Raw genomic sequence first — 12,589 nt, 5'->3', positions numbered from 1 at the left:
ATGAGCAAGGGAGGAGGACAGGGGGTGTTTGAGTCATGCTTGCTGCCCGGGACCACGATGTGAGGTCCTTCTCCCACACGTCAAGTTGCTGACTGCTGGGAGTGCAAAGAAGAGGCACTGAATGGGTGCAAAGAAAACACACAAAGATCCAGCACGCTGGGAGCTGAAGGTGTGCCCGTGGAGGGCAGCCGGGCCTTGGGCCTGCCCCAGGGACCCAGAGCCCTTGTCATTGGAAGCGGGATTAACTCAAGAGCCATTTCTGACTCAGGCCCTGGGCAAGGGGACTTGCCAGTGATGGGTACATCAGGCCCTTCACTGAGATGGCCTGAGACTGCTGGTAAGTTTTGGAAAAGTTTCATTAAGCCCAAGGAAGTGTTTGCTGTTGGAATACCTGGAGGAGGTGAACTCTGGTGTCTCTTCTTTCCCTCCTGGAGAAGGCTGGAGTTCTCTGGGATGGATTTCTCTGCCACCAGCCCTCCATCTCTCACTGGTCCTCGGTCATCTTCCCAACTCCTATTCTCTCTCCCTGACTCTTTGCTCTGACTCTGGGTTTTCTGCATTTTTCCGGCTGTCCCATCTGTCTCCCTCCTGCTGCCAGCCGCTTCCTTGCCTCTGGACTGATTCCCATTTCCCCTCTCTCGTGACCTCAGACAGGCCTGCAATTCGGATTGGAAGAGTTTGAGTTTTTAGGGTTTTTTCTTTTAAATTCTGGTGAGGAAACAAGCATGCACATATGCAGAACTGAGTTATTTCCTGCAAACTCGTGTGATTAGAAAACAGCTGCAAGGATGATACCAGGATTTGTAATAACCACACGCATTTGGAGGGACAGAGAGATGTCATTCTGATGTGAGTCCTGAGCGCCAGGCTGGATGTCCAAGTGCTGATTATAGTCCTACCACCTCCTGGGGACAGCTGAGGGCATTTAACCACTCTCTCTTCTGGCGGCTCTTCTTGGGAGTGAGGGGAGGCCGTGGTTCCCCTCCAGTGGTGTGTTGGGCGAGGCGTGATTTCACTCTTCTTTTTGGGGGGCCTGTATTTATTTCAGCCACTGTGTCTGATATATTGCTTTCCCCGAACCCTCTTAACTCTGCCCTCAGGTCACTGGACAAAGAGATGATCAAAACACTGGTTCCTGCTGTGTTTATCTGTGCCTTTGTTGGAGATGCTGATTAAATGCCTCTGAGTCTTTCCTCCTCTAACCCTACCAGGCATCCAAAATGGATGAACTCCAAGGTCACCATGTGACTTGGGAATATCACTTTGCGGGTCACTGGTCTTCATCTTTTCAGTTAAAGACACTGAGACCTCAATCTGCAGGCCTCTAACAAGTTCTCAACCACAAAGCACAAAGGGTTTTCCTACAATTAAGCTTGGATTCTGAGTCTCTTATCTTGACTCCTAATCTGGAAGCACATGGCTGCTTCTTCCTGTCTCTGTTGCCCGCAGCTCCAGGACACTTGGGCACCACTGGGGCTGCCGGGCTCCCTGCCCCTTTGTTTTAGCTTCAGTGTGTGTGATCCGAGGCCATTCCATCCACACACACTCCCAGTCTTATACTCAGTACCAATGACACTCTTTCTTCCCCCAAAACTAATTTCATTCCTATTCCCCTACTCAAGGAAGCTGCAAGCTCTCCCAACAACTAAAATCTCACTTAATTCAGGATGCAGGTGCTAAGGTGTAGAGTTCCTACTCGCTAATGTTAAAAGCAGTGGGGTCCATGGAGGTCAAGGAGCTCTATAACATAACAAGTTGAATCTTACTCCGTTTGTGTCAGGGGAGGAAAAAAAAAACAGAATGAAAAGAGAACCCACTATTATGGACTGAATTTCATCTCTTTATAATTCTTATGTTGAAGCCCTAACTTCTAATGGGGGTGTATTTGGAGATTGGGGTTTTAAATACATAATTAAGGTTAAATTAGGTCATAAGGGTAGGATTCTGATCCAATAGGACTGGTGTCCTTATAGGAAGAGGAAGTGACCAGAGGTGTCCACACTGAGAAAAGGCCAGGTGAGGACACAGTGAGAAGGTGGCTGTCCAAGGGATTTCGGAGGGTAACTGGTACAGAGACAACACTGAGGATGGAGAGGACAGCGGCTGGATGAGCCCTCACTCCTGGTCCAAAGTCTCCTCCTTCATCCTCAAGTTCTCAGCTGCAACCGCAGGACTCACCCCATCGCTATGGGGCAAATGTAACTTCTGTCCCAGCACATCCTCTCACATCTGGGTGGGGGATGAACGGTGATACTTACTATCTCAAAATAGGGAAAGAAGGCTTTCCTCTGGGTAAATGAGACAAGGCAGGGAACCACTCAGCACCTTGAACAGTGGAGCAAAGGGCGACCCTTGTGCTTTAGTCAACACTGCTGCATTTGACACTTGGTCCCTGTTTTTCCTGGACTGCTCTTTATCTCACCTCTTACGTAAAGAAAATGAAATTAAATTGAAAGAGAAGGAGAAAAGAGAAGATAATTAAAGAAAAGGGAGCACAGGACCCCTTGGTGTTTTCCAGAACAGCCGGCACAGTTGGGGGCAGCAGGTCTGAGCAGGGCTTTGCTCCGGGGTCAGCCTCTGCTCAGGAGCCTCTGGGAGGATGCAGTTACTTCACAGGTAGTTTGTGGGTGGTGATGGGTGACGGTGCGGGGGAAAGGCAGCCACGGGAGGCCTGCTTCCTCCAACTTCCCCGAGTCTCTTCTCTGAATTCCATTAAACAAGTCTCAAAAGTATCTCCGAAAGTCAGCAAATTCTTTGCCTGTTTCAGTTGAGTCCTAGTTCCAATAACGTCTGAAACTGATTAAAACACCCCAAAGACGTGGAGGGGCTCTGCTCTCCTCTGGGGAAATAGGAAATGGCACAGGTGACTTCTCCAGAGTCCACTGCAAGCACTGGGACCCTGCACTTTCTTTGAAAGCACCCAGAGCAGGGTCATTTTCTGCAGGTGTAGGAGATCTTGCCCAAATCAAAGGCAGGAGGCCTGACATTTTACAAATGCATCAAATCACTCTATAACATTCTGTGAACTTCTTTTTTGCATTTTCTGATTGGCTAGTTACAGTTCCTAAATTAACCACCCAAGAGCTAGGCTCCCCATTCCTGAGTTGCTGAAGGCATTCAATCTCATTATGTCTAATTATAACAACATAAAGTCCGTCTGTGAATGAGATTAATCATATAGAATGTATCAAAGTTATGTCCAAGGACTGCAGGGCATATTAATTTGCTTCCATGAGTTTTAACTTGGCAGTTCCTATTAACATTAATGGGATTATTAAGTTAAATTCAGTGCCATGAAGAAAGAACAGTCATCAAACAGATACAAACAATTCATATAAGAAAAAAGTTTCCATAATAATACCCATTAAATGTATATATTAGACTAGAATTGCCATGAAGAGAAATCTTGTTATTCAAGAACTTGCTCATAAGTCTAAATCTATGCAGGGCCATTGCTGGTCACATAAGCCATGTGATTGTGACAAAGTGAGCCTATAGCCTTTGCTGGTGATTATTACTGTGAGGAAGACACTTTCCGTTCCAAGGACAGATCATTAACAATAACATCTGTTATTCCTATATTATCAAAATGAAACCTTTGTTTTCGGAAGATGAAACTCCAAGCAGGATGATACTACAATAGGTGCAATTTGTGTGCAAGCTAAATTATTTCTAGACAAATCAGCCACTGACAAAAATTATCTTGGCAATCTATCAGTAAGAATTATTTGTGCAGTTAGGAGCAAAATGTAAAAATAACTTCTAATAATATACTCTTCCCTGAGTGCCTACCTTATATTATTTTTCAAAACATAATTGGAACTGCAGAATGAGGGTCCAGAGGATTTGAAATGTCTCTCTCATTTGCATGAGCTCTTTCTCTGTTAGGTTGCTAAGGTTGCCATCACCCAACACCACAGATTGTTTGGCTTAAATAACAGAAATTTATTTTCTCATGATTCTGAAAGCCAGAAGCCCAAGATCAAGGTGAGGGCAGATTTTATCTCTCCTGAGGCTTTTCTCCTCGTCTTGCAGACAGTAGCCGTTTTGCTGTGTCCTTACCTGGTCTTTCCTCTACGCCTGCCCATCCTTGGCCCCTTTGTGTGTCCAGTCTCTTCTTATAAGGGCAACAATCAGATTGGATTAGGACCTCATTTCAACTTAATCACCTCTTTAAAGGGCCTGTTTTCAAATACAGACAATATTCTGAGGTAGTGGGAGTTAGGACTTCAACTTGTTAATTTGGGGAGCACACAATTCAGCCCAGAACTCTATCATTCATCTGTATATCTATCCATGTATTTATTTATCTATCAATCATCTATCTCTCTATCTATTCAGTTTTTAAACCTAACATTTAAAAAGTTGGGTTGCTATAAAATTGAGAAGATTTGAAAATATAAAATGAACATATATATGTATTTGTTTTGAGGTTCTGAGTTTTCACTGTGATCCTTCCTCCTTCTAGGAGTGGTCCCTTCCCATCTGTCATAGGGAGTCATCAGTTTCTGCTTCAGGAGATTATTGTATTTACTAATTTAATGCATGTGAAAACACCTAGTCCTAATTAGGCATTCATCAATACTTTCTACATCTTTTACTTTCGTATCTGCTATTCCTCTAGATTAAAACAAATGGGAAAAAAATCCCTCAGTTTTCAAATACAAGTTTAAATGTACATTGTGTGGGCAAATTTTCCAGATGAACGCTAACATGAGACAAACAATTTGAACTCTGCTAGGTCCTACTTGGCCTATTTCTCTTAAGTAAAACTTTAAATCATCTTGAACTAACAATTTTTTCTTTCTAAAACAAAAATAGATTTATAATATATAATATTAAAATGATATATATTCATTTCAAAATTTTAAAATTTTACCAAAATATAAGAAATAGAGGGGCTTCCCTGGTAGCGCAGTGGTTGAGAGTCCGCCTGCCGATGCAGGGGACACGGGTTCGTGCCCCGGTCCGGGAAGATCCCACATGCCGCGGAGTGGCTGGGCCCGTGAGCCATGGCCGCTGAGCCTGTGCGTCCAGAGCCTGTGCTCCGCAACAGGAAAGGCCACAACAGTGAGAGGCCCGCATACCGAAAAAAAAAAAGAAAGAAATAGAGAAATCTACCATAAATTCTATAACACAAAATTAACAACTGTTAGCATTCTTGAGAATCTCTCTCATTTTATTTATTTGTGCACATGTAAAAACCACACATTTCCAATAAATGGAATTATTCAGTCATATTAGATTATCTAATGATTTTAAATGTTTTAGGTTATTTTACTAGGAGAGTTGTTATAATGGATGCTCTTCATGAGTTCCGGGATTGATATCCTGCACTGGTGTTACTTTTAAAGAGAAACACACACAAGTTTACTCAAATAATAAAACATTCAGTAATAAACATTTATTAAGCATTAGTATACTTTAGGAGCCGAAGATAAAAGAAGCATGAACGGGACTTGGTGCCATGGGGTCAGAGGAGGTGATAGCTCTGAACTGGGAGCTGGCTTTCATAAACTGGATGGGATCCCTGGCAAAGAGCGTGAACCCCAGTGTTGCTGGAGTGAAAATGCCATGGCTGGGGTTGAGCCTGCAGACATGGCCAGGATCTGGCCAGGATGGTAAAGGATGCCCACACCACACAGTTAGGAGGTTGATGTCATGTGAGGGGGCAGCTCAGACAGGTCAGAGAGATTGAATCAAGGCACATTTCCTTTGAGATGAAAGAAAGGAGAAATTCAGGGATGGTTCATAGGTTTCCAGTAGTGGGGCCTGAGAAAATCAGCAGGGCCATCACTGAGATGAAAACGCAGAGAACTTTTGGAACGTGCAGACACTTCTGCTGTCACCCAGAACGGAAGCTGAGAGAGAGATGCATGTTATCATCACAAAGACACAGGCCCACTGGAGAAAGAGGCTGGGGAAAAGATGTATCATTTATTGTTGGAAACTGGACATTTTAGAGAAAATATCACAGCAATCTGGGTACTGCTTGCTATTATGTGTTTGATATTGACTGGCTGAGTTACTCTTGTGAAATTAATTTCCCCCGTGGTGGGAACCCTCTATTGCTGCTTCCCAGGAGGCTTGCCCTTGGGCTTATACACAGTCACCTGGGATGGCAGTGGATTTAGCAGGTTCACTCTGTCTTTTTCCATGACTCCCTGTTTTCTAGGGTGGCATTTCCACCTTATGCGTGAGCCAGGGTGAGGGTGACTGGAATCCCAGGGGTCTCAGTGCTACCTGCCCAGGGTAGATCATCAGCCCACAAGTGGGAGTCAGGTGGGAGAATGCATTTCTGATTTCTCAGCTGCAGTTACCCAGAACATGGCCTTTGCAACAAGTAGCTGGGAGACAGGAATGTGGATGTCCTGCTCCTCCTGGGAAGATGTCTTAGCCCTTGACTTGTAGCTGGAAACAGGAGCCAGCAGTTCTCACCTGCACTCTTCTACAGGGGGCCCTCTTTTGCTCTGAGCCCAGAGGGCAAGGGAGGCCATGGTTCAAATGCAAGTCTCACTGTTCTTATCGAGTTCTAGGAGATTTTCTCAAATACTTGTTTCATCAATCATTGTGTGGCCTCAGGGCCACTTCTAGAAACATTAAATGATTATACATTTTAAAATACATTTCACAAGTTTTACTGGAGATTTGGTCTGCCAAAATCCTAATGTTATCATTCTGGAAGTGTAACTCACCTACCCTCCTTTGAAAAAAAATTTGTCCCTATTTTCCCTAACTTTGCCAAAGATTGCCTTAACTGTTTTTGTCTTCACTTCACCTGCATTTGATGTGGTTGAGTCTTCCCTGGACATGAGGGTCTTTGGATTGAGATGGCCATCAGACCTTTCTATCACCAGGTGGATTTGGTTCATTTAGCTGCTGGGTTTGTTATCTATTGCTAGATACCAAAGTATCACAGACTTGGTGGCTGAAATCAACATATATATATTTTTGTTTTTGTTGCTGTAAATATAATTTTTTTTTATATCTTTCTTGGAATATAATTGCTTTACAACGTTGTGTTAGTTTCGGCTGTATAACAAAGTGAATCAGCTATACGTATACATATATCCCCATATCCCCTCCCTCTTGCATGTCCCTCCCACCCTCCCTATCCCACCCCTCTAGGTGGTCACAAAGCACCAAGCTGATCTCCCTGTGCTATGCAGCTGCTTCCCACTAGCTGTCTGTTTTACATTTGGTAGTGTATATATGTCCATGCTACTCTCTCACTTCGTCCCAGCTTACCCTGCCCCCTCTCTGTTTCCTTAAGTCCATTTTCTACGTTTGTGTCTTTATTCCTGTCCTGTCCCTAGGTACTTCAGAACCATTTTTTTTTTTTTTTAGATTCCATATATATATGTTAGCATACGGTATTTATTTTTCTCTTTCTGACTTACTTCACTCTGTATGACAGACTACAGGTCCATCCAGCTCACCACAAATAACTCAATTTCATTTCTTTTTATGGCTGGGTAATGTTCCATTGTATATATGTGCCACATATTCTTTATTCATTCATCTGTCGACGGACACTTAGGTTGCTTCCATGCCCTGGCTATTGGAAATAGTGCTGCAGTGAACATTGTGGTATATGACTCTTTGAATTATGGTTTTCTCAGGGTATATGCCCAGTAGTGGGATTATTGGGTGGTATGGTAGTTCTATTTTTGCTCTTTAAGGAACCTCCATAGTGTCTGTATCAATTTACATTCCCACCAACAGTGCAAGAGGGTTCACTTTTCTCCACACCTTCTCCATTTATTGTTTGTAGATTTTTTGATGATGCCTATTCTGACTGGTGTGAGGTTATACTTCTTTGTAGTTTTGATTTGCATTTCTCTAATGATTAGTGTTATTGAGCATCCTTTCATGTGTTTGTTGGAAATCTGTATATCTTCTTTGGAGAAATGTCTAGGTTTTGTGAGGTTTTCCGTCCATTATTGGATTGTGTTGTTTGTTTTTTTGATATTGAGCTGCATGAACTGCTTGTATATTTTGGAGATTAATCCTTTGTCAGTTGCTTTGTATGCAAATCTTTCTCCCATTCTGAGGGTTGTCTTTTCGTCTTGTTTATGGTTTCCTTTGCTGTGCAAAAGCATTTAAGTTTAATTAGGTGTCATTTGTTTATTTTTGTTTTTATTTCCATTCCTCTAGGAGGTGGGTCAAAAAGGATGTTGCTGTGATTTATGTCATAGAGTGTTCTGCCTATGTTTTCCTTTAAGAGTTTTACAGTATCTGACCTTACATTTAGGTCTTTAATCCATTTTGAGTTTATTTTTTTCTATGGTGTTAGGAAGTGTTCTAATTTCATTCTTTTACGTGTAGCTATCTAGTTTTCCCAGCACCACTTACTGAAGAGGCTGTCTTTTCTCCATTGTTATTCTTGCCTCCTTTATCAAAAATAAGGTGACCATAGGTTCAAGGGTTTATCTCTGGGCTTTCTATCCTGTTCCATTGATCTATATTTCTGTTTTTGTGCCAGTACCATACTGCCTTGGTTATTGTAGCTTTGTAGTATAGTCTGAAGTCAGGGAGCCTGATTCCTCCAACTCTGTTTTTCTTTCTCAAGATTGCTTTGGCTATTCAGGACATTTTGTGTTTCCATCCAAATTGTAAAATTTTTTGTTAGTTCCATGAAAAATGCCATTGGTAGTTTGCTAGGGATTGCATTGAATCTGTAGACTGCTTTGGGTAGTATAGTCATTTTCATGATGTTGATTCTTCCAATCCAAGAACATGGTATATCTCTCCATCTGTTTGTATCGTCTTTCATTTCTTTCATCAGTGTCTTATATTTTTCTGCATACAGGTCTTTGTCTTTTGTCTCCTTAGGTAGGTTTATTCCTAGGTATTTTATTCTTTTTGTTGCAGTGGTAAATGGGAGTGTTTCCTTAATTTCTCTTTCACATTTTTTGTCATTAGTGTATAGGAATGCAAGAGATTTCTGTGCATTAATTTTGTATCCTGCTATTTTACCAAATTCATTGATTGGCTCTAGTAGGTTTCTGGTAGCATCTTTACAATTCTCTATATATAGTATCATGTCATCTGCAAACAGTGACAATTTTACTTCTTCTTTTCCAATTTATAGTCCCATTATTTGTTTCCTTCTCTGATTTCTGTGGCTAAAACTTCCAAAATTATGTTGAATAATAGTGGTGAGAGTGGGCACCCTTGTCTTATTCCTGATCTTAGAGGAAATGGTTTAAGTTTTTCACCTTTGAGAATGATGTTGGCTGTGTGTTTGTCATATATGGTCTTTATTATGTTGAGGTAGGTTCCCTCTATGCCCACTTTCTGGAGAGTTTTTATCATAATTGGGTGTTGAATTTTGTTGAAAGCTTTTTCTGCATCTATTAAGATTATATGTTTTATTTCCTTTAATTTGTTAATGTGGTGTATCACATTGATTGATTTGCATATACTGAAGAATCCTTGGATTCCTGGGATAAACCCTGCTTGATCATGGCATGTGATTCTTTTAATGTGCTGTTGGATTCTGTTTGCTAGTATTTTATGAATTTTTTTGCATCTATGTTCATCAGTGATATTGGTGTGTAGTTTTCTTTCTTTGTGACATCTTTGTCTGGTTTTGGTATCAGGGTGATCGTGGCCTTGTACAATGAGTTTGGGAGTGTTCCTCCCTCTGCTATGTTTTGGAAGAGTTTGAGAAGGATGGGTGTTAGCTCTTCTCTAAATGTTTGATAGAATTCACCTTTGAAGCCATCTGGTCCTGGGCTTAAAAATTTTCTTGTTGGAAGATTTTTAACCACAGTTTCAATTTCAGTGCTTGTGACTGGCCTGTTCATATTTTCTATTTCTCCTGGTTCAGTCTTGGGAGGTTGTACTTTTCTAAGGGTTTGTCCATTTCTTCCAGATTTTCCATTTTATTGGCATATAGTGTCTTGTAGTAGTCTCTCATGATCCTTTTTTTTTTTTTTTTTTTTGCAGTGTCAGTTGTTTCTTCTCCCTTTTCATTTCTAATTCTGTTGATTTGAGTCTTCTCCTTTTTTTTTCCTGATGAGTCTGGCTAATGGTTTATCAATTTTGTTTATCATCTTGAAGAACCAGCCTTTAGGTTTATTGATCCTTGCAATTGTTTCCTTCATTTCTTTTTTATTTATTTCTGATCTGATCTTTATGATTTCTTTCCTTCTGCTAACTTTGGGGTTATTTTGTTCTTGTTTCTCTAATTGCTTTAGGTGTAAGGTTAGGTTGTTTATTTGAGATTGCTGGATTGTATGCTGTAAACTTCCCTCTTAGAGCTGTTTTAGCTGTCCCATAGGTTTTGGTTTGTCATGTTTTCATTGTCATTTGTTTCTAGGTATTTTTTTAATTTTCTCTTTGATTTCTTCAGTGATCTCTTGGTTATTTAGTAGAATATTGTTTAGCCCCCATGTGTTTTCATTTTTTTCCAGCTTTTTTTCCATAATTAATATCTAATCTCATAGCATTGTGATCACAAAAGATACTTGATACAATTTCAATTTTCTTAAATTTACTGAGGCTTAATTTGTGTCCCAAGGCATGATCTATCCTGGAGAATGTCCCATGTGCACTTGAGAAGAAAGTGTATTCTGTTGTTTTTGGATGGAATGTCCTATAATTATCAATTAAGTCCATCCTATTTAAAGTATCATTTAAAGCTTGTGCTTCCTTATTTATTTTCATTTTGGATGATCTGTCTATTGGTGTAAGTGGGGTGTTAAAGTCCCTTATTATTACCGTGTTACTGTCGATTTCCCCTTTTATGGCTATTAGCATTTGCCTTATGTATTGAGGGGCTCCTATGTTGGGTGCATAAATATTTACAATTGTTATATCTTCTTCTTGGTTTGATCCCTTGATCATTATGTAGTGTCCTTCTTTGTCTCTTGTAATAGTCTTTATTTTAAAGTCTATTTTACCTGATATGAGTATTGCTACTCCAGTTTTCTTTTGATTTCCATTTGCATGGAAAATCTTGTAGACAGCATATATATAGGTCTTGTTTTTGTATCCATTCAGCCAGTCGGTGTCTTTTAGTTGGAGCATTTAATCCATTTACATTTAAGGTAATTATCAATATGTATGTTCCCGTTACCATTTTCTTATTGTTTTGGGTTTGTTTTTTGTAAGTCTTTCCCTTCTCTTGTGTTTCCTTCCTAGAGATGTTCCCTTAGCATTTGTTGTAAAGTTGGTTTGGTGATGCTGAATTCTCTCAGCTTTTGCTTGTCTGTAAAGGTTTTATTTTCTCCATCGAATCTGAATGAGACCTTGCTGGGTAGAGTAATCTTGGTTGTAGGATTTTCCCTTTCATCATTTTAAATATGTCCCACCACTCCCTTATGGCTTGCAGAGTTTCTGCTGAAAGATCAGCTGTTAACCTTATGGGGATTCCCTTGTATGTTATTTGTTGCTTTTCCCTTGTTGCTTTTAATATTTTTTATTTGTATTTAATTTTTGATAGTTTGATGAATATGTGTCTTGATGTGTTTCTCCTTGGATTTATCCAGTATGGGACTCTTTACACTTCCTGGACTTGATTAACTATTTCTTTCCCATATTAGGGAAGTTTTCAATTAAAATCTCTTCAAATATTTTCTCAGTCCCTTTCTTTTTCTCTTCTTCTTCTGAGACCCGTATAATTCAAATGTTGGTGCGTTTAATGTTGTCCCAGAGGTCTCTGAGACTGTCCTCAATTCTTTTCATTCTTTTTTTTTATTTTGCTCCATGGTAGTTATTTCCACTATTTTATCTTCCAGGTCACTTATCCGTTCTTCTGCCTCAGTTATTCTGCTATTGATTCCTTCTAGGGAATTTTTAATTTCATTTATTGTGTTGTTCATCGTTTGTTTGTTCTTTTTTCTTTTAGGTCCTTGTTAAACATTTCTTGCATTTTCTCCATTCTATTTCTGAGATTTTGGGTCATATTTACTATCATTATTCTGAATTCTTTTTCAGGGATACTGCCTATTTCCTCTTCATTTGTTTGGTCTGGTGGGTTTTTGCCTTGCTCCTTCATCTGCTGCACATTTATCCGTCTTCTCATTTTGCTTAACTTACTGTGTTTGGGTTTTGTTTTTTGCAGGGATTTGTGCCTGTGTTCTTCTGGTGGATGATGCTGGATCTTGTCTTTCTGGTGGGCAAGACTGCGTCTTGTGGTGTGTTTTGGGGTGTCTGTGAACTTAGTTTGATTTTAGGCAGCCTATCTGCTAGTGGTGGGGTTGTGTTCCTGTCTTCCTAGTTGTTTGGCATTGGGTGTCCAGCACTGGAGCCTGCTGGTCCTTGGGTGGAGTTGGGTCTTAGTTTTGAGGCAGAAATCTCTGAGAGAGCTTTCACTGATTAATATTCTATGAGACCAGGGGGTCTCTGGTGGTCCAATGTCCTGGACTCGGCTTTCCCACCTTGAAGGCTCAGGCCCGACACCTGGCTGGTGCACCAAGACCTTGCCAGCCACACAACATGGAAGAAAAGGAAGAAAAAAAAAAAAGAAAACCAAACAAAAATAACAAGAAATTTTTAAAAAGAACATATAGAGCCCCAAAACAAATGGTGATAGCAAAACTAAACAGACAAAATTACATAAAGAAACACACACACTCAC

The sequence above is a fragment of the Pseudorca crassidens genome, chromosome 8 (genome assembly GCF_039906515.1).
Source record: "Pseudorca crassidens isolate mPseCra1 chromosome 8, mPseCra1.hap1, whole genome shotgun sequence".
NCBI classification, from domain to species: domain Eukaryota; kingdom Metazoa; phylum Chordata; class Mammalia; order Artiodactyla; family Delphinidae; genus Pseudorca; species Pseudorca crassidens.
Note: the sequence above shows the minus strand (reverse complement) of the source record.